The sequence below is a fragment of the Bufo bufo genome, chromosome 8, assembly GCF_905171765.1.
Source record: "Bufo bufo chromosome 8, aBufBuf1.1, whole genome shotgun sequence".
Lineage (NCBI taxonomy): Eukaryota > Metazoa > Chordata > Amphibia > Anura > Bufonidae > Bufo > Bufo bufo.
The window spans coordinates 182,766,887-182,794,274 of NC_053396.1; the positions used below are offsets into that span (position 1 = coordinate 182,766,887).

The window sequence follows — 27,388 nt, forward strand, 5'->3', positions numbered from 1 at the left end:
CATACATCCATTCAGCAGAGCCGGGGGCGGAGCAAATAGAGGGGCGGGGAAACAAGAGAGGCGTGGCTCACATCCATCCATTCAGCAGAGCCGGGGGCGGAGCGGCAGGAGGGGTGGTGGCGGTGCTCACAGCCATCCATTCTGCTAAACGGGGGGCGGAGCAGCAGTAGGGGAGGGGCTCACATTCATTCAGCTGCGCTGGAGGGCGAAGCAGGAGGCGGGGCTCACATCCATCTATTCAGCTGAGCCGGGGGCGGGGCTAACATCTCTCTTCAGTCTATCAGGGCCTCGCTGATAACCGCCCCGCCCCCGTCTGGTAGTGATGCCGCCGCTGAGTGTACTGTGCGTGCAGGGGGGTCGTGCGGCCAGGGCCCCCTGATGGCGGCCCTGGCCGGCCCATAATTCGATCGGCCCACCGGGATTCTCCCGGTACTCCCGATGGCCAGTCCATCGCTGCCAGCAAGTAACCGCCCTACTTGCTGGTAGCGAGGTAATTAACATATTATAAAAGTGTGGTTTTTAAAGAAACTAAGCCACAGAAAATGGTGAGAGCACTATATATTGAATAATCGCACTATAAGGATTTTAATTAGCCCAAAAATTCAAAATTACTTTTGGGGGGTGACAGAAGCCCTTTAATTATTGCTTGCAAAAAAACATCATGTGGTGAGCTAAGTGATAGGTCCGGACAGGTCAGTTATGCCATGCCTGGCTTGATTTTTCTTATCTTGTAGGAATTTGTATCTGGTCCAAGAGTTTTTGGCTTTCCCGCAGCACATAAATGTGACTCCAAGAGCTGAAGATTACCAGTGTGCGCTCAAAGAGTGTTTGGAAAAGGAAGGGATCGAGACTCCCACTGCAAGTAAGTGACCTGCACTTCTCTCTGGATGCTGTCAATGTTAATGTTATGTTGAATAGATATACTTTGTAATGATATTATAGAAGCAATGTTATATTTTTATTGATCTGCTCTGTCATAGATGTTAGGTATATTCAAGAAGGAAAATGGGAAAAGGAAAGCTTTCCTATTTTTAGACAATTTTTCTTGCAATTTCAACCCATCGCTACATAGTGCCAAGACAAAACAGCAGTATATAGCCTACATGAGACTTACCATATAGTGCCACCATTATGCAATATCCAAATAATACTCCTTAAAGTGCCCAGTTAATGCTGCTGTTAAAAGAAATACCAAATAAAACTGTGCAATGCTAAAAAATACTGGGTAGTTTTAGGGATCCAGTCCTAAGGGGTCTCCGTTAGTCAATCTGAAAATTGTTCAGCTTAAGTAAGCGTTTAAGAGCTTTCAGGAGATCTCAGGATGAGAAGGTAACTTCTAGAGAATGAGAATGAGGGCAAACAATTGAAAATTATTAATGAAGATCTAATAGAAACATTTTTAGCCCCCAAAAAGTGCAATGCAGTAATAAAAAGATGCATTCAAGGTGTCCATAGCCTTTAAAAAGTTTTACTTTATTGTTGGGGTATTTATGGTTTAATGGGTAATATCTAGTATCTCTGGTAGTCTAGGATGATGAAGGATTAATGATGAAAGTTAGCAGTGCATGTTAAGGTCAAATAAACCTCCACACTGGAATATGTGATGTGTCTGGTTCCCAGGGTTGCTGGGACCCCAACAGTTATGGGAACTGGTGCCTCATGTTCCCCATTTGGGTGGGGGTGGCTGACTACAGTACTTGACTATCTTCATCGTTCCCTTACAGCACCTGCAAACCTGCCGTTCTATTTAAAGTGGGGAAGTTCTTTCTGAGCTAAACTTTGTTGACTCCCAGATTAAGACTTTACTCGACATAATTATGTGAACAATCTTAGGAAATGGAGGGGAAAAAGCAAGTAAGGCTACTTTCACATCTGCGTTTTTTCTTTCCACTATTGAGATCCGTCATAGGATCTCAATACCGGAGGAAAAACCTTCAGTTTTGTCCCCATTCATTGTCAACGGGGAAAAAAACTGAACTGAATGGAACGGAGTGCACCAGAATGCGTTCCGTTCAGTTTGGTTGCATTCCCATCACGGAATGCGGATGCGGAGCAAGACAGATGCGACTTGAAATACATCAGGGGCCATTTACTAATCATGTTCCACCGGAATTATGGAGTAAAATACACCAAAAAGAATGGAGTTTTGATTTGTGCCGAATATATCAACAGTTTTCTCCAAAATTTTCACCCTAAAAAATGCATTACACCAGAAATGAGTTATAAATGTCAAAGTGGTCGGGGCTATCAAATTGGCGCATACTATCCCTCATTTATCATCCTCTTATCGGCAGAAATGGCTCAAATTGTTGCAGACAATTAAACCAGATTATGTGGTGGTGTTTTGTGTAAAAAGTCACATAAAGAAAAACCAACTTGTCATTGGAAACAAGTGATAGGTAAGTATTAAAACAATAAAAATAAAATTAATTTTTCTCTAATATAAATGAGCTAATTAACAGGGTTTTTCAGTAAATCAACATTCAACAAAAACAAAACAATAACAGTCTGGGACAAAAGTTGCAATTTACCACTGGAAAAGTCACAAATATGCTTCAAAAGTCGCAAATATGTTTCAAAAGTTGCAGTTGTGGTCTGGCAAGGTTGGCTGAAATGGTGCATTTCTGCTTAAAAAAAAATCGCATCTTAGTGCTACTAATGTTAAAATGCAGGAAATCGAGAGAAATAGGCGGATAATCAAAAGTTTATATTTTAAAAAGTCACATTTTAAAAGTGGCGGGCGCCTTTTGATATATAAAGTGAAACAAAAAAAACCTTTCGATTTGTAATGTTAGTATTTGACACAAATTATGCCATTATTGATAAATGTCCCCCAATGTAAGTGACTGATGCCGGATCCGTTTTCTCGGACACAAAAGAAAACAGATCCGGCGCCCATTGACTTACAATGGTTTTAGTGCCGGATCCATCATGGCTATTTTACAGATAATACAACTGGATCAGTTCATAACAGATGCAGCCGGTTGTACAGGGTGGGCCATTTATATGGATACACCGTAATAAAATGGGAATGGTTGGTGATATTAACTTCCTGTTTGTGGCACATTAGTATATGTGAGGGGGAAAACTTTTCAAGATGGGTGGTGACCATGGCGGCCATTTTGAAGTCGGCCATTTTGAATCCAACTTTTGTTTTTTCAATAGGAAGAGGGTCATGTGACACATCAAACTTATTGGGAATTTCACAAGAAAAACAATGGTGTGCTTGGTTTTAACGTAACTTTATTCTTTCATGAGTTATTTACAAGTTTCTGACCACTTATAAAATGTGTTCAATGTGCTGCCCATTGTGTTGGATTGTCAATGCAACCCTCTTCTCCCACTCTTCACACACTGATAGCAACACCGCAGGAGAACTGCTAGCACAGACTTCCAGTATCCGTAGTTTCAGGTGCTGCACATCTCGTATCTTCACAGCATAGACAATTGCCTTCAGATGACCCCAAAGATAAAAGTCTAAGGGGGTCAGATCGGGAGACCTTGGGGGCCATTCAACTGGCCCACGACGACCAATCCACTTTCCAGGAAACTGTTCATCTAGCTGGCACGTTCCCTGAGTTTTTCCAGCAAGATGTTGCACCACCACATTATGGGTGTCAGGTCCGAGCATTCCTAGATGAACAGTTTCCTGGAAAGTGGATTGGTCGTCGTGGGCCAGTTGAATGGCCCCGAAGGTCTCCCGATCTGACCCCCTTAGACTTTTATCTTTGGGGTCATCGGAAGGCAATTGTCTATGCTGTGAAGATACGAGATGTGCAGCACCTGAAACTACGGATACTGGAAGCCTGTGCTAGCATTTCTCCTGCAGTGTTGTTATCAGTGTGTGAAGAGTTGGAGAAGAGGGTTGCATTGACAATCCAACACAATGGGCAACACATTGAACACATTTTATAAGTGGTCAGAAACTTGTAAATAACTCATGAAAGAACAAAGTTACCTTAAAACCAAGCACACCATTGTTTTTCTTGCGAAATTCCCAATAAGTTTGATGTGTCACATGACCCTCTTCCTATTGAAAAAACTAAATTTGGATTCAAAATGGCCGACTTCAAAATGGCCACCATGGTCACCACCCATCTTGAATAGTTTCCCCCCTCACATATACTAATGTGCCACAAACAGGAAGTTAATATCACCAACCATTTCCATTTTATTAAGGTGTATCCATATAAATGGCCCACCCTGTATTATCATGACAGAAGCGTTTTTGCTGAACCATGACGGATCCAGCAAAAACGCTAGTGTGAAAGTAGCCTAAAATGTTAAGTAATTGACTTAACCCATAGATGACCGGGCGATTTTTCAGTTTTTTTTCCTCCATTTTTTACAATAACTATTTTTTTGTTCAGATCGATGTTGGAGGGCTTTCTTTTTGCGGAAAAAGTTGCACTTTCTAATGTCATCATTTACAAATGCATGTGATGTAATGGAAAGCTGGAAAATTCCAAATGGTGTGAAAATGGAAAAAGTAACAAAATTGCGCCATTGTTTTATGGGTTTTGTTTTTATAGCATTCCCTATGCAGTGAAACTGAACTGTTCACTTCATTCTTTAAGTCAGCATGATTACAGTGATACCATTTATATAGTTTTTCTTGCGTTTTAATACTAAAAAAATAATAATATAGAAACTTTGAAAATATTTTTTTTTCTTTGCATTCCCATATTCTGACCCCTATTACTTTTTATATTTCTATCTACAAAGCTGGGGCTCAGTGTTTTCAGGACGATCTGTAGTTTTTATTGATACCATTTCATAGTGTATTTGACTTTTTAATCACCTTTTATACATTTTTTGTGAGGGCGGTGAAGAGACGAAAAAACTGCAAATCATCCATTTTGATTTTTTTTTTAGGAGACTTGAATATGTGATCAGGCAATCAGAATAAGGCCTCATGCACACGGCTGTTGTTTTGGTCCGCATACGAGCCGTAATTTTGGCGGCTCGGATGTGGTCCCATTCACTTCAATGGGGCTGCCAAAGATGCGGACAGGACTCCATGTGCTGTCCGCATCCATTGCTCCGTTCTGTGGCCCCGCAAAAAAATATAACATGTCCTATTCTTGTCTGCGCTTTGCAGAAAAGAATAGGCAGTTATATTAAAGGCTGTCCGTGCTGTTCCGCAGATTGCGGAACGCGCACGGACGCCATCCGTGTTTTGCGGATCCGCGATTTGCGGACCACAAAACAAACCACGGTCATGTGCATGTAGCCTAACTCCCTGGATCAACAACCCCTCTCTAGTAACTATAACCTGTAATATTATTACCCTCCAGAAATACATCCAGGCCCCTCTTGAATTCCTTTATTGTACTCACCATCACCACCTCCTCAGGCAGAGAGTTCCATAGTCTCACTGCTCTTACCAAAAAGAATCCTCTTCTATGTTTGTGTACAAACCTTCTTTCCTCCAGAAGCAGAGGATGTCCCCTCGTCACAGTTACAGTCCTGGGGATAAATAGATGATGGGAGAGATCTCTGTACTGACCCCTGATATATTTATACATGGTTAGAACTTCTCCCTTAGTCATCGTTTCTTATTAAGTGAATAACTCAAAATTTTATAATCTTCCTGGGTACTGTATTCCACCCATTCCCGGGTGCCTACTTTAGTTGCACTCTTCTGAACCCTCTACAGTTCTGCTATGTCTGCCTTGTTCACAGGAGCCCAATACTATTCTATGTGTGGTCTGACTGGTGATTTGTAAAGTAGCAGGACTGGGCATCTACTGTATGCCCCTTTTGATGCAAACCATTATCTTATTGACCTTGGCAGCAGCTGCCTGGCACTGGTTTCTATAGTTTAGTTTGCTGTTCACTAAAATTAATAAGTCCTTTTTCATGTCAGTGTTACTCAGTGTTTTACCATTTAGTAAGAACTGGTGACATGTATTTTTCCTTCCATGTGCAGGACCATACATCTGCCACTTCTCTGCCCAAGCTTCCAATCTATCCAGCAATGTATTGCAGATTCACTCTGTTCTTATGGGACCCTGCCACCTCCCGGCCTCCATAAGAAAATCAGCTGTAATAGGCCAGCTTTCTTCAGAGAGACCAAGGCTATTGCAGGCAATGAAAGGCTTCTCTGATCTCAGCACGGGGAAGCCGTTCTGGCCTCAGGAGTGCAGCACTCCCTGGGAAATCTGCCTCAGATGCTGTGAGCAACTGATGGGTCAAATGTCTGCAATTGGCATTATCTCCAATGTCAGACATTAGTCCCGGATGCCTACTATTTCACACAGTAACACTCCCTAGGAAACAGGGGTGTACATAGAGAAGTAAGAGAAGTAAGGGTCCCATAGCAAGATTCAAACCAGGCCCCCACACAGGACAGAAGGGTTTCTGCCTAAACCTTTTTCAATGACCCTTGGGCCATTTTTCCACTGCGTCATTTGCTAAAAGTTGTTCATTTAGAGGCTAGAGTCCTGACCGAGTTTTCACCTCCAGTACAAGAGGAGATAATCCCAACTAACACTGAGCCCCCTCTTGCCCTGAGCCCCATAGCAGTCGCATGGTCTGCCGCTATGGTAGTTACGCCCCTGCTGGGAAAGCTGCTGCCTCAGATGCTGTGGAAATCTGAGGGGTTAAGTGTCTACAATCGGCATTATCACCAATCGCAGACGTTAGCCCCAGGTGTCTGCTGTGTGAAACAGCAGGTACCTGGTGGCTATGGAACTCTCTCTGCTCCCACCACCTGTACAGAGATGACATCCACTGTTCATGCTGGTATTGTACATGTTGTCATTGACAGGTTTAAATAAGGGGTTAAATAAGGGAAGGTAAAAGGGATTATAAAATATTTGATCAATTAAAAGGGTGAGAGAGAGTAGATTTACTTGGCAATGACTATACAAATCTTTATAAATTAAAGTTGTAACCAACTAGAGAGGATATCATTGCTTTTATAGCAATTGTGCAACTTCTAAAGCTGGCCATACACATTAGATAGAAGTTGGTTGATGGTTGAACAGCAGTTGAACAAACAATCATCTGGTGAATGTTCGTTCAGCGGACATGGCCCTACATATTTTACTCCATATTGGCTGATGCAGTTGTTTAAACTAGTCATACTTTTTCAATGAAACTGGAGGGTGGGCACTTTCTGACAAAAGTGTCCCATTAAAGGGATTATGGAAAAAATGAAAATCAGACAGTACATGACAATCTCATTCTAACACAGCTAGAACCAGCCCTGTACTTCACATGGATGCAGAGATGTCCCCAATGATCGCTCCACTTGTTCTACTTGATTTATTTCAAGCTGGCAGCTCAGGGCCGTATCTTTTCTCAAAGGGCTTGTTATGTCTGCTGCAGCTGGGAGCAGTTGATGGATGGAACTGAGCATGTGCGTCCACCCTAAGTGAGCAGGACAAAGAGATTAGAAAAAGAGCAAACAGGTGGTGCTATACAGGCAGATTTTATTGAATAACTCAGTAGCTATACAAAAATTTTAATTACATGCAATTACAAAAGTATTCAGATCCGGGTGCTGGTTAGAAAACTTTAGAATATTATTTGTGGGGCAACTGATTTAAGGAAGATCTGAACAGTGCCAGCCATTGCTAAAGAGAAGCTTGGCCTTTCCACTCCATCACATAGATTGCAGCCTATAAAAGACATGGTGTAGGTGAAGAACATGGAGAGAAGAGTTGGGCAAAATTTTTAATATAGTATGTGAGTTTTTTAAAATTATTTTTACAGATTAAGACAGAGACCTCAAAGTGCACCCTTGCAAAACTTATTATGCCCCCCTCCAAGTTATATTTCTGAAGGAATTAAATTATTTTTTTATTAAGTTGACGAAACTTTAATAATAAAAAGTAGCACCCTGCTTCACTTTTCCTTTATCTGAACAATACATTTCTTAACATATTTACACCAGATAACTGGCATACATTAATAATTCCCTCCATACAGCTTTAAATCCTGTGCTTCCCTTTAGCACAGCGGTTCTCAACCTAGGGGTCGCGACCCCTTTGGGGGTCGATCGGCCCTTTCCGGGGGGTCGCCGGTGCTTGCTTTGCGGCTGAGTAACTCAGAAGATCTGATGGTATATTCTAACCCCCAGGCGTTCCCATGGTGACGGGGACGCTTGCCTGGGGGTTAGAATATACCATCGGATCTGAGTTTTACGAGCTCAGTGAGATCGTAAAAACTCAAATCCGATGGTATATTCTAACCCCCAGGCGTTCCCATGGTGACAGGAACGCTTGCCTGGGGGTTAGAATATACAGGGCCATGCCGCTCACAGCAGTATATTTATAAACTAATCAGTAACTACTTTAACTTTAATCATTGCTCATTGCTGAGCTCTTTACTTGGATTATAATTTATTTGGATATGGGATATCTTACTTTGTCTTAGCTCCGGCAATAGCAGGCAGTGCGGGGGCGGTGCTCACTCACTTACGTCACGCGCCTGCTCCTCCCACTAGGTGGCGCAGGCGCGTGACATCAGTGACTGAGCGCCGCCCCCCGCACTGCCTGCTATTACCGGAGCTAAGACAAAGTAAGATATCCCATATCCAAATAAATTATAATCCAAGTAAAGAGCTCAGCAATGAGCAATGATTAAAGTTAAAGTAGTTACTGATTAGTTTATAAATATACTGCTGTGAGCGTCGGGGAGGGAGATCTGTGGATGGCACTGTAGGGGGATCTGTGGATGGCAGTGCCATCCACAGATCCACCTACAGTGCCATCCACAGATCCCCCTCCCCTAAACAGTGCCATCCACAGATCTCCCCCCTAAACAGTGCCATCCACAGATCCCCCTAAACAGTGCCATCCACAGATCCCCCCCTAAACAGTGCCATCCACAGATCCACCTACAGTGCCATCCACAGATCCCCCTCCCATAAACAGTGCCATCCACAGTTCTCCCCCTAAACAGTGCCATCCACAGATCCCCCCTAAACAGTGCCATCCACAGATCCCCCCCTAAACAGTGCCATCCACAGATCCCCCCTCCCCTAAACAGTGCCATCATGGCACTGTTTAGGGGAGGGGGGATCTGTGGATGGCACTGTTTAGGGGGGATCTGTGGATGGCACTGTTTAGGGGGGATCTGTGGATGGCACTGTTTAGGGGGGATCTGTGGATGGCACTGTTTAGGGGGGAGATCTGTGGATGGCACTGTTTAGGGGAGGGGGGATCTGTGGATGGCACTGTTTAGGGGGGATCTGTGGATGGCACTGTTTAGGGGGGAGATCTGTGGATGGCACTGTTTAGGGGAGGGAAGATCTGTGGATGGCACTGTTTAGGGGGGATCTGTGGATGGCACTGTTTAGGGGGGAGATCTGTGGATGGCACTGTTTAGGGGGGATCTGTGGATGGCACTGTTTAGGGGGGAGATCTGTGGATGGCACTGTTTAGGGGAGGGGGATCTGTGGATGGCACTGTTTAGGGGGGATCTGTGGATGGCACTGTTTAGGGGGGGATCTGTGGATGTCTTTGTGATTAATTACTCTGCTTTAATTATGTTCAATTTGTAGCAATAAAAATACATCCTGCATATCAGATATTTACATTACAATTCATAACAGTAGCAAAATTAGTTATGACGTAGCAAGGAAAAAAATGTAATGGTTGGGGGTCACCACAACATGAGGAACTGTATTAAGGGGTCACGGCTTTAGAAAGGTTGAGAACCACTGCTTTAGCACATAATAAAGTTGTCTGCCTGCTGCCACCACTAGGTGGAGCTTGGTACATAAGAATTTATACACATACTATTGAGCTCAGTGGTGGCTGTCAGAAACTGCTATGTATTTATGCTGGGAACAGAAGATGGAGTTCACCGCAGGGTCCTCTCTCCCCCGTATTGTCTGCCTCCATGGTGAGTAGGTCGCTGGATTAAGAGTGTCATCCTGAAGTATGATATTGTGTTAAAAGAGAGCCGGTCTTTCTATTATTCATTAAAGAGGTTGCATGGACAGCAAAATTTTCTTAAAAAATATTTTTAATGTTTTTCTTTTCTGAACGTATTTTCAGAATATAAAATCTTGTAAGGGAAAATTCATTTTTTTTTAAATTAACCCTTTAAAAAAAAAAATTTTGCCCAACATTTCATTAGTCCCACATCTCTATTATAATACGGTGCAATATTTCCATTTTGCAGTGTATGTTGGCTGTCATTATTATTTATATAAAATAATCATTTACAGCAATGACACACTATGCATAATAGTTTACTTTAAAGGTTATGGAAAATTATAATTATGCTAGGCCGGGTTCACATCACCGTTATGCATTTCGTTATTGTTTTCTGTTATAACATGGTTATAGCGGAAAATAACGAAATCCATAAGACTCAAATCAAAACGGAATCCTTTAAGATGCCTTCTGTTTTGATCTGTCAGAATAGAAGTATATGGGCAGCATAACGGATTCGTCTGGTTTCCGTTATGCAGGATGGAAGAAAAAGGTCCTGTCCTGTCCTGCATAACGGAAACCAGACGGATACGTTATGCTGCCCATAGACTTCTATTATGAAGGATCAAAACGGAATGCCTCTTAAAGGTTTTCGTTTTGATTTCCGTATTATTATGGATTTAGTTATTTTCCGTTATAACCATATTATAGCGGAAAACAATAACGGAATGCATAATGATGATGTGAACCCGGCCTTAGTGATTACTTTTAAGTAAATTTATTGTAATTAACTCCTTTAAAGGAGAAGCATACTTTTAAAAACCAGGCACCATTGGACCAGACACATGAACGAGACATATCACACATAGGCACATGTATGTGTACGCAGCTCTCAGCACAAGCTGCGACTCCAGTTGCATCCAATGGCACACATTTACCAGTGTGAGTGTGTCCAGATGTTGGCATTAATTTGCCAAAATGTGGTGCAATCTAGGTTTCGAGAAATTTCTTGCTCCTAGCTTGACAAGGGATGTGGCTTAAAGGGGTTGTCTCACTTCAGCAAATTGCATTTATCATGTAGAGAAAATTAATACAAGGCACTTACTTATGCATTGTTATTCTCCATATTGCCTCCTTTGCTGCTTTGATTAATTTTTCCATCACATTATACACTGCTCGTTTCCATGGTTATAACTACCCTGCAATCCAGCAGTGGTGGCCGCGCTTGCACACTATAGGAAACAGTGCCAGCCTTTCTGGTGGCCGGGGCCCTGGGAGTTTGCATAGGTATGCACTTTTTCCTATAGTGTGCAAGCATGGCCACTGCTGCAGGATTGCAGGATGGTCGTCACCATGGAAGCGAGTAATGTATAATGTGATGGAAAAATGAATCAAACCAACAAAGAAGGCAATATGGCTAATAACAATACATTAGTAAGTGTCTGGTATTAACTTTCTCTACATGATAAATGCAATTTGCTGAAGTGAGACAACCCCTTTAACTGAAAGAGTGTGGTCCGGCTAAAAAGAGGTGTGGCCTAACATCCCACATTTTGCTACAAAATTGCTCTGCAATTTTGGCCTAAAATGCTGTCTGAAACCAAAACAACCAATAGTTGGTATAAAGATAGCGGAAAGTGTCTATGCACCAAATTTATAATCCAAATGTAGCCATTGTAACATCTCTACTAGAGTTGAGCGAACACCTGGATGTTCGGGTTCGAGAAGTTCGGCCGAACTTCCCGGAAATGTTCGGGTTCGGGATCCGAACCCGACCCGAACTTCGTCCCGAACCCGAACCCCATTGAAGTCAATGGGGACCCGAACTTTTCGGCACTAAAAAGGCTGTAAAACAGCCCAGGAAAGAGCTAGAGGGCTGCAAAAAGCAGCAACATGTAGGTAAATCCCATGCAAACAAATGTGGATAGGGAAATGAATTAAAATAAAAATAAAATAAATAAATAAAAATTAACCAATATCAATTGGAGAGAGGTCCCATAGCAGAGAATCTGGCTTCATGTCAGCAGAGAATCAGTCTTCATGTCATAGCAGAGAATCATGCTTCACGTCACCCAACATTGGAACAGTCAATTGTCATATAATTTAGGCCCCGGCACCCAGACAGAGGAGAGAGGTCCCATAACAGAGAATCTGGCTTCATGTCATCAGAGAATCAGTCTTCATGTCATAGCAGAGAATCAGGCTTCATGTCACCCACCACTGGAACAGGCCACTGTCAGATATTTTTAGGCCCCGACACCCAGACAGAGGAGAGAGGTCCCATAGCAGAGAATCAGGCTTCATGTCATAGCAGAGAATCAGGCTTCACGTCACCCACCACTGGAACAGTCCATTGTCACATATTTAGGCCCAGGCACCCAGGCAGAGGAGAGAGGTCCCTGTCACGGATGGTGTACAGGAAACAAGACAATACCATATAAACAATGTCTCTCTGGATCCACAACTAAGGAACAAAGGGAGACCCCTGCAATAGACCTGCCGCTCTCCCTCACTGCTCAGCCTATGCGAACACCCCAAAGGTGGATGTCCGCATATCCACGTTCCTCGGCTATCTATTACCTGAAGACCCTACAATAGTGAAGGGACATTACCACCGGCTCCCTACACTGACACGGAGGGAGTCAGGGTCACCTGGATCCAGAAAAGACAAAATTATAAATACATAAACAGCACTTATCTTGCAGACGAATGACGACTGACGACTGGGAACAGGGAACTGGGAACTGGGAACAGCATGCACACACACTCCAGGAAGTTGTATCAGCCGCACACTACTGCATTATGGGGAGGAACTTAAAGGGTAGCGATCAGTCTGACTGCATGACAGCTGAGATAGACTAACGAGATGAGAAACTAAACCAAAACAAAGAAATTCAAGGAGGAGGATCTGAGAAGCTCCTGTGAGCGCTTCTCAGCTGTCTGGCTGTGACAGTACCCCTCCCTCTAGGAGTGGACTCCGGACACTCAGGGCCCACCTTCTCAGGATGGGACCTATGGAAAGCCCTGATGAGACGAGAGGCCTTAATGTCCGTCACTGGGACCCACATCCTCTCCTCAGGACCATAACCCTCCCAATGAAAGAGGTACTGGAGGGAACCGCGGACAAGACGAGAATCCACAATCCTAGAGACCTGAAATTCAAGATTTCCATCAATCATAATCGGAGGAGGAGGCAAAGGCGAGGGTACAATAGGTTGAACATAAGGTTTCAATAAGGACTTATGAAAAACATTATGGATCTTCCAAGTCTGAGGAAGATCAAGACGGTAGGCAACAGGATTGATGACAGACAGGATCTTGTAAGGCCCAATAAACCTAGGACCCAACTTCCAGGAGGGAACCTTCAATTTGATATTCTTGGTAGACAACCACACCAGATCACCAACATTCAGGTCCGGACCAGGCACACGTCTCTTATCCGCCACACGCTTATATCTCTCACTCATGCTCTTTAGATTATCCTGAATCTTTTGCCAAATAGATGACAAAGACGAGGAGAATCTGTCCTCATCAGGCAAACCAGAAGAGCCCTCTCCCGAGAAAGTCCCAAACTGCGGATGGAACCCATATGCACCAAAAAATGGTGACTTATCAGAGGACTCCTGACGACGGTTATGTAAAGCAAACTCAGCAAGGGACAAAAAAGAACACCAATCCTCCTGATTCTCCGCCACAAAACAGCGCAGATATGTCTCCAGATTCTGATTGACGCGCTCTGTCTGGCCATTCGACTGCGGATGGAAAGCAGAAGAGAATGACAACCGAACCCCCAAGCCAGAACAGAAAGCCTTCCAGAATCTGGAAACAAACTGCGTGCCCCTATCAGAGACTATGTCTGAAGGAATCCCATGCAATTTGACAATGTGGTCAATAAATGCCTGCGCCAGCGTCTTAGCATTGGGCAAACCAGGAAAAGGGATAAAATGCACCATTTTGCTAAAACGGTCCACCACCACCAGAATCACAGACTTCCCCGAGGAACGAGGCAAGTCCGTTATGAAGTCCATGGACAGATGTGTCCAAGGACGGGAAGGAATGGGCAAAGGAAGGAGAGGACCTGATGGCCGTGAATGAGGGACCTTGGCACGAGCGCAAGTCTCGCAAGCTGCCACAAAACCCTCAACCGACTTACGAAGCGCAGGCCACCAGAATCTCCGAGCGATGAGATCCAGTGTGGCTCTTGCCCCCGGGTGCCCAGCAAGGACCGTGTCATGGTGTTCTTTAAAAATCTTGTGTTTCAAAGCGAGAGGCACAAACAACCTCCCAGGAGGACAAAGATCAGGAGCTTCTGACTGGGCTGCCTGCACCTCTGCCTCCAATTCAGGAAAAAGAGCAGAGACCACCACACCTTCAGCCAAAATGGGACCCGGGTCTTCAAAATTCCCACCTCCCGGAAAACAACGTGACAGGGCATCTGCCTTCACATTCTTAACCCCAGGGCGGAACGTGACAACAAAATTAAACCTTGAAAAGAACAAAGACCATCTGGCCTGTCTCGGGTTCAGACGCTTGGCTGACTCCAAGTAGGCCAGATTTTTATGGTCAGTAAACACGGTAATAGGGTGTCTGGCTCCCTCTAGCCAATGGCGCCATTCCTCAAAAGCCAACTTGATGGCCAACAATTCCCTATCTCCCACATCATAATTTCTCTCTGCAGAGGAGAGTTTCTTTGAGAAAAAGGCACACGGTTGCCATTTGGCAGGAGAGGAACCCTGAGACAAGACCGCACCCACCCCTACCTCAGAAGCATCAACCTCAACTATGAAGGGTAACGAAATATCAGGTTGTACTAGGATGGGAGCGGAAGCAAAACTCTCCTTGATATTAGAAAAGGCCTTACGCGCCTCTACCGACCAGGAAGAAAAATCTACCCCCTTTCTGGTCATATCAGTGAGTGGTTTAACAACAGAGGAATAATTCAAAATAAATTTCCTGTAATAATTGGCAAAGCCCAAAAAACGCATCAGCGCCTTCTGATTCTCAGGAAGCTCCCACTCAAGCACAGCGCGGACCTTCTCGGGGTCCATGCGAAAACCAGAAGCGGAGACAAGAAACCCCAGAAATTGGATTTCTGGAACCGCAAACACACATTTTTCCAGTTTCGCGTATAATTTATTCTCCCGCAGGATGAGCAAGACCTGACGTAAGTGTTCCTTATGAGTCTTGAAATCAGGAGAAAAAATCAAAATGTCATCCAAATACACTAATACAAATTTTCCCATTAAATGATAAAAAATGCTGTTGACGAAATGCTGAAAAACGGCTGGGGCATTCATCAAACCAAAAGGCATAACCAAATTCTCAAAATGGCCCTCAGGGGTATTGAAAGCAGTCTTCCATTCGTCTCCTTCTCTGACCCTAACCAGGTTGTATGCCCCTCTTAGGTCTAATTTGGAAAAGACTTTAGCCCCAACAACCTGGTTAAACAGGTCCGGGATCAGAGGAAGCGGATAAGGATCACGAATAGTGATACTGTTCAGCTCCCTGAAATCCAGACAAGGTCTTAAAGAACCATCTTTTTTCTTAACAAAGAAAAAACCAGCGGCAACAGGTGACTTTGAGGGTCGTATGTGTCCTTTTCTCAGACTCTCAGAGATATAAGCCCGCATAGCGACCCTCTCAGGTTGGGAGAGATTGTATAAACGAGATTTAGGCAGCTTGGCGCCTGGGATGAGATTAATAGGGCAATCATACTCCCTGTGCGGAGGCAAACCCTGAACTCCACTCTCAGAGAAGACATCCAAAAATTCAGAGAGGAAAGGTGGTACAGTCTTAGTAGAAACCTCAGAAACAGATGTTATGAGGCAATTCTCTCTGCAAAAGTTACTCCAACCATTTATTTGCCTCGCTTGCCAATCAATGGTGGGGTTATGTTTAGTGAGCCAGGGTAGCCCCAACACTAGAGGAGTAGGCAAACCGCTAAGGACGAAACATGACACATCCTCAACATGAGCATCACTCACAATTAAACGGATATTGTGAACTATGCCCGTTAATGATTTCTGAGAAAGTGGAGCTGAATCAATAGCAAAAACAGGAATATCCTTTCCCAAAGTGCATACCTGGAAACCATGAGTTATTGCAAATTGATTATCAATGAGGTTGACAGCTGCTCCACTATCCACAAAAATCTCACAAAAAATGCTCTTGCTCTCTAGCGCCACCCTAGCAGGCAGGACAAAACGGGAACTACAAGCAAACGGAAAACCTTCAATTTCCGCCTCAACCCTGCCAATAGTAACAGACGGAACATTTTTAAAAGATTTTTTCCTTTTTGTCTCTTTATTACTCCCAGAAAACTGCCTGAATCTCCTAGAGGGACAAACATTTGCCAGATGATTTATACCTCCACAACAAAAACAAACCCTCCCCTGCGGGCTGAATCTTCTATTGTCAGAGGCAATCAACCCCAGCTGCATGGACTCCTGCTCAGAAGGGGCTGACAGCGACTGAGACCCCTGTGCACCGAATGAGACCGCTGCACTGTCCCGGGACTGAGTATGACAGGAAGGAGAGATCTCTCCTCTCTCTCTAAGACGCCTGTCAATACGAACAGCCTGAGACATAGCAGAATCCAAGGAGGTAGGTCTTTCATGAAAGGCAAATGCATCTTTCAATCCCTCTGAAAGACCATAGCAAAATTGACTTCGGAGTGCAGCATCATTCCAACCCGTATCTGCTGCCCATCTCCGAAATTCTGAACAGTATATCTCTGCGGATTGTTTACCCTGGCATAACAGACGTAGTCTAGACTCCGCCAGAGCAATACGATCCGGATCATCATATATCTGACCCAGGGCTAAAAAGAATTCATCCACTGAACGAAGGGGCCGTGCCCCCTCCGGCAGCGAAAAGGCCCAGGACTGAGCGTTACCCCTGAGCAGCGATATAATGATCCCCACCCTCCGTTCTTCATCACCAGAAGAATGGGGAAGAAGGCGAAAATGGAGTTTGCAAGCCTCTCTAAAACGCACAAAATTCTCACTACCCCCGGAGAACGTATCCGGGAGCGAGATCTTAGGCTCAGCACAAACTCCATGAACGCAAGCTGAACCGGTCACTTGAAACTGAGAAAAAGTCTTACGGAGATCAGCTACCTCCAAAGAAAGACCCTGAAAGCGTTCAGCCAAAAGTGAAACCGGATCCATGCTTGAGACGGTTTTGGCGGCTGATAATGTCACGGATGGTGTACAGGAAACAAGACAATACCATATAAACAATGTCTCTCTGGATCCACAACTAAGGAACAAAGGGAGACCCCTGCAATAGACCTGCCGCTCTCCCTCACTGCTCAGCCTATGCGAACACCCCAAAGGTGGATGTCCGCATATCCACGTTCCTCGGCTATCTATTACCTGAAGACCCTACAATAGTGAAGGGACACGACCACCGGCTCCCTACACTGACACGGAGGGAGTCAGGGTCACCTGGATCCAGAAAAGACAAAATCATAAATACATAAACAGCACTTATCTTGCAGACGACTGACGACTGGGAACTGGGAACTGGGAACAGCATGCACACACACTCCAGGAAGTTGTATCAGCCGCACACTACTGCATTATGGGGAGGAACTTAAAGGGTAGCGATCAGTCTGACTGCATGACAGCTGAGATAGACTAACGAGATGAGAAACTAAACCAAAACAAAGAAATTCAAGGAGGAGGATCTGAGAAGCTCCTGTGAGCGCTTCTCAGCTGTCTGGCTGTGACAGTCCCATAGCAGAGAATCTGGCCTTATGTCAGCAGAGAATCAGTCTTCATGTCATAGCAGAGAATCAGGCTTCATGTCACCCACCACTGGAACAGGCCACTGTCAGATATTTTTAGGCCCCGGCACCCAGACAGAGGAGAGGTTCATTCAACTTTGGGTTGCCCCGCAATATAATGGTAAAATGAAAATAAAAATAGGATTGAATGAGGAAGTGCCCTGGAGTACAATAATATATGGTTAAGGGGAGGTAGTTAATGTCTAATCTGCACAAGGGATGGACAGGTCCTGTGGGATCCATGCCTGGTTCATTTTTATGAACGTCAGCTTGTCCACATTGGCTGTAGACAGGCGGCTGCGTTTGTCTGTAATGACGCCCCCTGCCGTGCTGAATACACGTTCAGACAAAACGCTGGCCGCCGGGCAGGCCAGCACCTCCAAGGCATAAAAGGCTAGCTCTGGCCACGTGGACAATTTGGAGACCCAGAAGTTGAATGGGGCCGAACCATCAGTCAGTACGTGGAGGGGTGTGCACAGGTACTGTTCCACCATGTTAGTGAAATGTTGCCTCCTGTTAACACGTTCCGTATCAGGTGGTGGTGCAGTTAGCTGTGGCGTGGTGACAAAACTTTTCCACATCTCTGCCATGCTAACCCTGCCCTCAGAGGAGTTGGCCGTGACACAGCTGCATTGGCGACCTCTTGCTCCTCCTCTGCCTTCGCCTTGGGCTTCCACTTGTTCCCCTGTGACATTTGGGAATGCTCTCAGTAGCGCGTCTACCAACGTGCGCTTGTACTCGCGCATCTTCCTATCACGCTCCAGTGTAGGAAGTAAGGTGGGCACATTGTCTTTGTGCCGTGGATCCAGCAGGGTGGCAACCCAGTACTCCGCACACGTTAAAATGTGGGCAACTCTGCTGTCGTTGCGCAGGCACTGCAGCATGTAGTCGCTCATGTGTGCCAGGCTGCCCAGAGGTAAGGACAAGCTGTCCTCTGTGGGAGGTGTATCGTCATCGTCCTGCGTTTCCCCCCAGCCATGCACCAGTGATGGGCCCGAGCTGCGTTGGGTGCCACCCCGCTGTGAACATGCTTCATCCTCATCCTCCTCCACCTCCTCCTCATCCTCGTCCTCCTCGTCCTCCAGTAGTGGGCCCTGTCTGGCCACATTTGTACCTGGCCTCTGCTGTTGCAAAAAACCTCCCTCTGAGTCACTTCGAAGAGACTGGCCTGAAAGTGCTAAAAATGACCTCTCTTCCTCCTCCTCCTGGGCCACCTCCTCTTCCATCATCGCCCTAAGTGTTTTCTCAAGGAGACATAGAAGTGGTATTGTAACGCTGATAACGGCGTCATCGCCACTGGCCATGTTGGTGGAGTACTCGAAACAACGCAACAGGGCACACAGGTCTCGCATGGAGGCCCAGTCATTGGTGGTGAAGTGTGTCTGATCCACAGTGCGACTGACCCGTGCGTGCTGCAGCTGAAATTCCACTATGGCCTGCTGCTGCTCGCACAGTCTGTCCAGCATATGCAAGGTGGAGTTCCACCTGGTGGGTACGTCGCATATGAGGCGGTGAGCGGGAAGGCCGAAGTTACACTGTAGCGCAGACAGGCGAGCAGCGGCAGGGTGTGAACGCCGGAAGCGCGAACAGACGGCCCGCACTTTATGCAGCAGCTCTGACATGTCGGGGTAGTTGCGAATGAACTTCTGCACCACCAAATTCAGCACATGCGCCAGGCAAGGGATGTGCGTCAAATCGGCTAGTCCCAGAGCTGCAACGAGATTTCGCCCATTATCGCACACCACCAGGCCGGGCTTGAGGCTCACCGGCAGCAACCACTCGTCGGTCTGTTGTTCTATACCCCGCCACAACTCCTGTGCGGTGTGGGGCCTGTCCCCCAAACATATGAGTTTCAGAACGGCCTGCTGACGTTTACCCCGGGCTGTGCTGAAGTTGGTGGTGAAGGTGTGTGGCTGACTGGATGATCAGGTGGAAGAAGAGGAGGAGGAAGCTGAGTAGGTGGAGGAGGAGACAGGAGGCAAAGAATGTTGCCCTGCGATCCTTGGCGGCGGAAGGACGTGCGCCAAACAGCTCTCCGCCTGGGGCCCAGCCGCCACTACATTTACCCAGTGTGCAGTTAGGGAGATATAGCGTCCCTGGCCGTTCTTACTGGTCCACGTATCTGTGGTTAGGTGGACCTTGCCACAGATGGCGTTGCGCAGTGCACACTTAATTTTATCGGATACTTGGTTGTGCAGGGAAGGCACGGCTCTCTTGGAGAAGTAGTGCCGGCTGGGAACAACATACTGTGGGACAGCAAGCAACATGAGCTGTTTGAAGCTGTCTGTGTCCACCAGCCTAAATGACAGCATTTCATAGGCCAGTAGTTTAGAAATGCTGGCATTCAGGACCAGGGATCGAGGGTGGCTAGGTGGGAATTTACGCTTTCTCTCAAATGTTTGTGAGATGGAGAGCTGAACGCTGCTGTGTGACATGGTTGAGATGCTTGGTGACGCAGGTGGTGGTGTTGGTGGTACATCCCATGTTTGCTGGGCGGCAGGTGCCAACGTTCCTCCAGAGGCGGAGGAAGAGGCCGAGGCGGCGGCAGCAGCAGAAGAGGCCGAGGCGGCAGCAGCAAAAGAGGTAGCAGCGGGAGCCTGAGTGACTTCCTTGTTTTTAAGGTGTTTACTCCACTGCAGTTCATGCTTTGCATGCAGGTGCCTGGTCATGCAGGTTGTGCTAAGGTTCACAATGTTAATGCCTCGCTTCAGGCTCTGATGGCACAGCGTGCAAACCACTCGGGTCTTGTCGTCAGCACATTGTTTGAAGAAGTGCCATGCCAGGGAACTCCTTGAAGCTGCCTTTGGGGTGCTCGGTCCCAGATGGCGGCGGTCAGTAGCAGGTGGAGTCTCTTGGCGGCGGGTGTTCTGCTTTTGCCCACTGCTCCCTCTTTGTCTTTTGCTACGCTGTTGGCTCGGTCTCACCACTGCCTCTTCCTCCGAACTGTGAAAGTCAGTGGCACGACCTTCATTCCATGTGGGGTCTAGGACCTTATCGTCCCCTGAATCGTCTTCCACCCAGTCTTGATCCCTGACCTCCTGTTCAGTCTGCACACTGCAGAAAGACGCAGCAGTTGGCACCTGTGTTTCGTCATCATCAGAGACGTGCTGAGGTGGTATTCCCATGTCCTCATCATCAGGAAACATAAGTGGTTGTGCGTTAGTGCATTCTATGTCTTCCACCGCTGGGGAAGGGCTAGGTGGATGCCCTTGGGAAACCCTGCCAGCAGAGTCTTCAAACAGCATAAGAGACTGCTGCATAACTTGAGGCTAATACAGTTTCCCTGATATGCATGGGGGTGATGTGACAGACTGATGCGCTTGGTTTTCATGCGCCATCTGTGCGCTTTCTGCAGAAGACTGGGTGGGAGATAATGTGAACGTGCTGGATGCACTGTCGGCCACCCAATTGACTAATGCCTGTACCTGCTCAGGCCTTACCATCCTTAGAACGGCATTGGGCCCCACCAAATATGGCTGTAAATTCTGGTGGCTACTGGGACCTGAGGTAGTTGGTACACTAGGACGTGTGACTGTGGCAGAACGGCCACGTCCTCTCCCAGCACCAGAGGGAAAAAAAGGAGACAATGCGGCAGCACTCTGCAAATCAGACAAAGTACAACAATGCTTACAAAAATTATGGTGCTAATACTACGCTTCTTTATAAAAGCGAGATGCTTGGTCAATGCATTTTGTACAAAACCATCTAAGCCCGTATGCCAAACGTCAAGGCGATCTCTGTTACACGGGTCCTAACACTAAATACTACCTGTTATGCGCCATAATGACCGCCATAAAATTCAGGGAGTGTTGGACCCACATGCATGTTGGATCCACTCTGCCTTTTTCCGTTTTTTGTGCCAAAATGGCCTCCATGCATGTTGGTACCTGCATCCCTTGTAATGGAGGCCATTTTGGCACAAAAAACGGAAAAAGGCAGAGTGGATCCAACATGCATGTGGGTCCAACACTCCCTGAATTTTATGGCGGTCATTATGGCGCATAACAGGTAGTATTTAGTGTTAGGACCCGTGTAACAGAGATCGCCTTGACGTTTGGCATACGGGCTTAGATGGTTTTGTACAAAATGCATTGACCAAGCATCTCGCTTTTATAAATAAGCGTAGTATTAGCACCATAATTTTTGTAAGCATTGTTGTACTTTGTCTGATTTGCAGAGTGCTGCCGCATTGTCTCCTTTTTCTCCTCTAGGTCTTTGCCATGGCGGCGTGCACCTGCGCACTGGGAGGTGCTGACTAACCCTCTTTTTTTCCAGCACCAGAGGGTCCACTAACACCACCACGACCATGTCCGCGTCCCTTACTAGATGTTTTCCTCATTGTTACCGTTCACCACAATAAGAAAAATATTATTCGTGCCAATGTATTGAATTCAAATTCAGGCCTTTTTTTACAGACACCTAACACTATATGGCTATCTATTTAGGTACCATATTACACTAATACAGGCACAGCAGTAATGACAGATTTAGCTGAATATAAATTTGAGGCCTATTATTTAGGCGCTGGGTGACAGGTATACGTTTACGGACAGAATTAGACTTGGATCTGCACAGTAGCGTGTGTGTGAAGTTCTTGAGAATTACCCTATCAGCACCTTGAATCTAATATACCCTTTTAGGGATAGATTTAAAGTAGGCCTAATACAGCTGAAACCACTAATTTAGAGAATTGCAAAATTGGGAATTGTATTTCAACCCAGAACAAAAACTGTGCTTTGACGGACACTAAATAACTTGACCAGCTAAAACAGTAATGACAGATTTGGATGAATATAAATGTGAGGCCTATTTTTTAGGCGCTGGGTGACAGGCTCAACTTGCCCCTGATGTAGTATATGGCCAAAAAATAACCACACTATTGATGGTTAAATGCACTTGATGAAAGCTTGACCCTGATGTAGGATATAGCAAAAAATAACCACACTATTGATGGTTAAATGTACTTGGTGGCAGCTTGTGCTGGCGCACCACAAGCCACAAAATGGCCGCCGATCACCCCAGAAAAAAGTGACTGAAAAACGCTCTGGGCAGCCTAAAAACACTGAGCAATTGAATAGCAGCAGTTCAATGATCCACAGCTGTAGATCGATCACTGAATGAAGTCTTTTGGAGGAGTTAATCTGCCTAATCTCGCCCTAACGTCGCAGCTGCAACCTCTCCCTACACTTGTATCAGCAGAGTGACGTGCAGCGCTACGTGACCCAAGCTTATATAGAGGCTGGGTCACATGCTGCACTGGCCAATCACAGCCATGCCAATAGTAGGCATGGCTGTGATGGCCTCTTGGGGCAAGTAGTATGATGCTTGTTGATTGGCTGCTTTGCAGCCTTTCAAAAAGCGCCAAGAAAGCGCCGAACACCGAACCCGAACCCGGACTTTTACGAAAATGTTCGGGTTCGGGTCCGTGTCACGGACACCCCAAAATTCGGTACGAACCCGAACTATACAGTTCGGGTTCGCTCATCCCTAATCTCTACGTCTAGACAACCTATCCTAGTTTATGTAAACTATGAGATTAGTAAATCTACCCAGTGCATTCAGTCCAAGAGCAAATATTTGCTTCTCATGTAACATAAAAGAAAGAGATACTCCCAGTTTCTTGGTACATGGCTCACAGTGTTGCTTGAAGACATTCCACAGCCATGGCAAACAGAGAATTTTCTCTGGAACATAATTAATTCCATCTCTATCTGTTTTTTTATCCTTTTAAATTATGAGTTCTTTGACTGGGATTATAAATTCTCTCCAACTTTAATACATTTTACCAGGCATCCAACATAGGGCTCATGCACACGACCGTATGGCTTTTTCAGTGTTTTGCGGGCCGTTTTTAACGGATCCATTTTTCGGTTTGTTGTTTGTCATTTTTTCCGGGTTCGTTCCGTTTTTCCGTATGGCATATACAGTATACAGTAATTACATAGAAAAAATTGGGCTGGGCATAACATTTCCAATAGATTGTTCCGCAAAAACGGAATGGATACGGAAGACATACGGAGTACATTTCGTATGTGTTCTGTTTTTTTTGCGGACCCATTGACTTGAATGGAGCCACAGAACGTGATTTGCGGGCAATAATAGGACATGTTCTATCTTTGAAAGGAACAAAAAAAACGGAAATACGAAAAACGGAATACACACGGAGACACTTCAGTTTTTTTTGCTGACCCATTGAAGCGAATGGTTCAGTATAAGTAATGCATACTGAACAAAAAAAACTGTCAGTATACTGAACGCAAAAAATGTTTGTGTGCATAAGCCCGTAGGTTGCATAACTAGTCTGGCAGCCTAACGCCTCAGGGTATTCATATCTGTGCACTCTTAAAGTCCAGTGGATCCACTTAGCACCCACGTGATGTCCATCGACACGTCATCATCGTCACCTTCACCAACACTCACATTAGAGATCTCAGAGTAGGCAACAACAGCGGGGACCTCCCTCCTTGGGCTGATCTGGGTACTGTGGTCAGACCCCTGGGTGGCCGCCGTTGCTACCTCCTCTTCCTCATTCGATGCCAAGAATGGCTGTGCATCGGTAAGGTCTGGGAATGGATGGGAAAATAATAACTCTGACTCGAGTGGAGGGGCTATGGTGGTGGTGGTGTCTTTGGGGGTGCACACAGCAGAGAGTGAGGAGGATGCAGATACAGAGGATGAGGGGGTGCAGAAGCGGAAGGCTGAGTGAGCCACTCAACCAACTCTGGTGCGCCCTTTGAGGTTATCACACGCGCCTTCTCCAACTTCCCACTTAGGCTCTGGCCTGGTGCCCGACCCCTCCCATCCCTGCGGAACGGCCTGCCTCTTCTTCTGCCTGTCATTTTCTAAATGACCCTGTGCCTAATTCTGTAGAGAAGAGCAGTATTTGTGGAAGAAGGTATATCACAGGTCTCAATCATTTGTTAGTTGAAGCAGGTATATCACCCTCAAGCAGTAATTTTGTGGACGCAGGTATATGGAAAACCTCAATCACTATTTTGTGGAAGCTGATAGATCGCAGCCCTCAATCAGTATTTTCTGGAAGCATACAATTGCACTATAATATACTTTCTATGTTAGAAAGCATATTATAAGTATATCACACCCCTCTGTGTATCACATCTATCAATAGCATCATTTTACCAGTCCGTAAAAGTACTTTTGTGGCTCTATTAGCTAGGGTTTGGTGTCCATAAGTTCCTAACAGCCTGTCCCTGCTCCAATATGCAACCTCTCCCTACACTGGCAAACACATAATGTAAAATGGCTGCCAGATTGGGTTCTGTTATAGGGTTGAGGGTGTGTCCATGTGCTGAAACGTCTCAATTGGCTGTCCTGTCCCACCTGATGGATGTGTCATGGGTCAAAGTTCGGCGCAATGCAAAAGAATATGGCGCCGGCGGACATCGCCATATGTTCCCATGTTCGGCGAATCGCGAACGAGCAAAGTTCGCCTTGAAACGACCGCCGGGCAAACCGCAAGGCCATCTCTACTGACCACTTTCTGTCTCTTGTGTCTGGTTCTGACCCATTTATGTACGACTCTTGTATTGTGTTTTCTGTCTTTGTTGTTTGTCTGCATTTAAATAGCACAGGGACCTTCGACCAGTTGCAGTCTATCTAGGGTTTGTATTGCAAATAGTTAGGAAAAACAGGTTGGGTTCTAGCCATAGGGCTCACTGTCCTTGTCTGTCCCTACCTACAGTCGTAAGAGATTGATAGCATTTTGTGTTTTACTGTGCATACAGAGATACCTGTCAAGCACTGATAACACATCCTCCCTGTACCACTAGATCTTCACAGGAAAAGAGAAAAGCAGAGATATAAATGCATATAGTACAAGTTTTACTGAATCTTTTCCGACAAAACTGAATCAATCTGCTCAGCTTTTCCTGCTTTATAACATGGTGCTTTCAGATTGCATTGCATTTTGTAGTGACGGGTACTCTTTAAAAACCTCTTAGCATATGCACCTTCCTGTATAAATGCAATCATGCCTGGACTGGCCATAAACACTACTGGAAAATGTCCCCACTACCTGAGTCCTCCTCATGACTGTTGGCCAGGTACATGATCTGATCTGATGATCTCAGCCTTAATTAATGCTAACAGAATCAGGTACTTATGGAAATGACTCTCCCAAACAGCCTGAAAGACATAGTGCAGTACGCAGCCCTGCAGGGTGAGTGAATGTGAGGTCACGGTTAATCCCGGAATATCGCGGGAACCAGGGGGCCCCGAAATAATATGGCATGGTCAGACTGGATGCTGCCGCAGTGGCGGGCGCCCTGTTCTCATCTGCGTGAATTACAGAAGGCTCATTGGGGGCCACCTGCCCCGTTCCCTCAGGTGCGGACACGGCGTGGTCTATGAGGACAAGTTCTGTAGGCAGACTCACGCTGGTCTTCACTTTCTTAGGCCGTTGCTAACGGTGACCCCGGAGCTGGTATGGCCCTTTAAGGAGCAGCGGAGCAGACCAAAGTCCGAATTGGATGTATTTTCCCCTGGATTAAGTCTCTTATTACTAACGAGGGACCTCCCCCCAGTCTCCCAGCAAGGATCGGAATCCTCCCGGTACTTGAATACAAAGGAATCGGTTAGTACCGAAAGTTTACTCACTCCGGTGATGCGCAGTCCAGGTCTCGCGAGGTACAAGATTACGTCGTGCGGAGATCCCACGCGCAGCCTCAGGAGATAGGTGCGGCCTCTCTGAGCTCCAGGATTCGAGGTAGGCGGTATCTTCTTTACAGGCAGGGCGGTACCTTTCCTTCTTTTTCGCGCCAGAGGGACACAACGATGGCACAACTATTATCCAGTCAGCTTAAGCGGCCATCTTTAAGCATAAGGCTGTCAATTCACTGACAGAAAGCGGTGATTTAGGAAGCGGCAAACAGTCCACAATATACAGTTTTTCACACCGCGATTGTCCACAGTTCTTTGGCCCAACTTTTTCAAATAAACGGATAGGGCATTTATCACTTTATAGGCAATAATGGCACACAGTTCAGATTCCACTTTGGCGTAGGAATATTTAATATCCTGTTCGTGACACCAAAATATGCAGTACACTGCCCTGCAGGGTGAGCGAATGTGAGGTCACGGTTAATAGGCAAAACGAGGGTTGTTCTTGGTACTCACAAGTTTTATTTACCCTGGGCAGGCGTACAGCAGTGATGGAGAGGCTGGCACATGAATCCTCTGGGGCACTCTCTGTGTATAGGGACCAGGCCAGGTGGTAGGTGAGGTGCCCTGGGTGTTGGAAGTTTAATGTGCCGGTGGCAAGATCCCTTATAGTTCGTGACGCCAGTGCCGGTAACGGTGGCACACCGATTTGTTGTAGGAATAATTGAGGTACACAAAGCTGCATAGTTCCATAGGTATAATGTTGGATACAGGCAGGCTTCATACAAATGGCAGGCAAAGTCTTTGCAAGATACTCAGAGGGTATAACACTTACAGATCAGGCTGTACTTTCCTCAGATCCTGTCTGGCTTTCACCAAGGCCCGTATGCCCTATTGCTGGCTTTATCCTTGGGTAGGGAAAACTTCCTCAGGTATATATCTTCTTGCTGTAAATATCCTTCTTCCCTTCAGCTTTCAATTTGGCTGGATAAAAGTGGCTCTGCACTGTACTTGGTAAGGTGCTATATATTCTCAGGAGGTAACTTCTTCCCCTGGATTAACTTCTGAGCTTCTCTTGCTCAGGGAC

The 27,388-nt window shown here is 45.9% G+C and overlaps 1 protein-coding gene across 1 annotated transcript in view; it reads left to right on the forward strand.

Annotated features, from left to right (window-relative positions):
• The first annotated feature begins 719 nt into the window (after positions 1-719).
• Positions 720-27,388, forward strand: part of LOC120977518 (cytochrome P450 2F2-like) — a 76,780-nt gene continuing 50,111 nt past the window's right edge. Inside the window, exon 1 of the mRNA XM_040405507.1 lies at positions 720-862. The gene's annotated coding sequence lies outside the window, so the exon portion shown is untranslated. The remainder of the gene's footprint in view (positions 863-27,388) is intronic.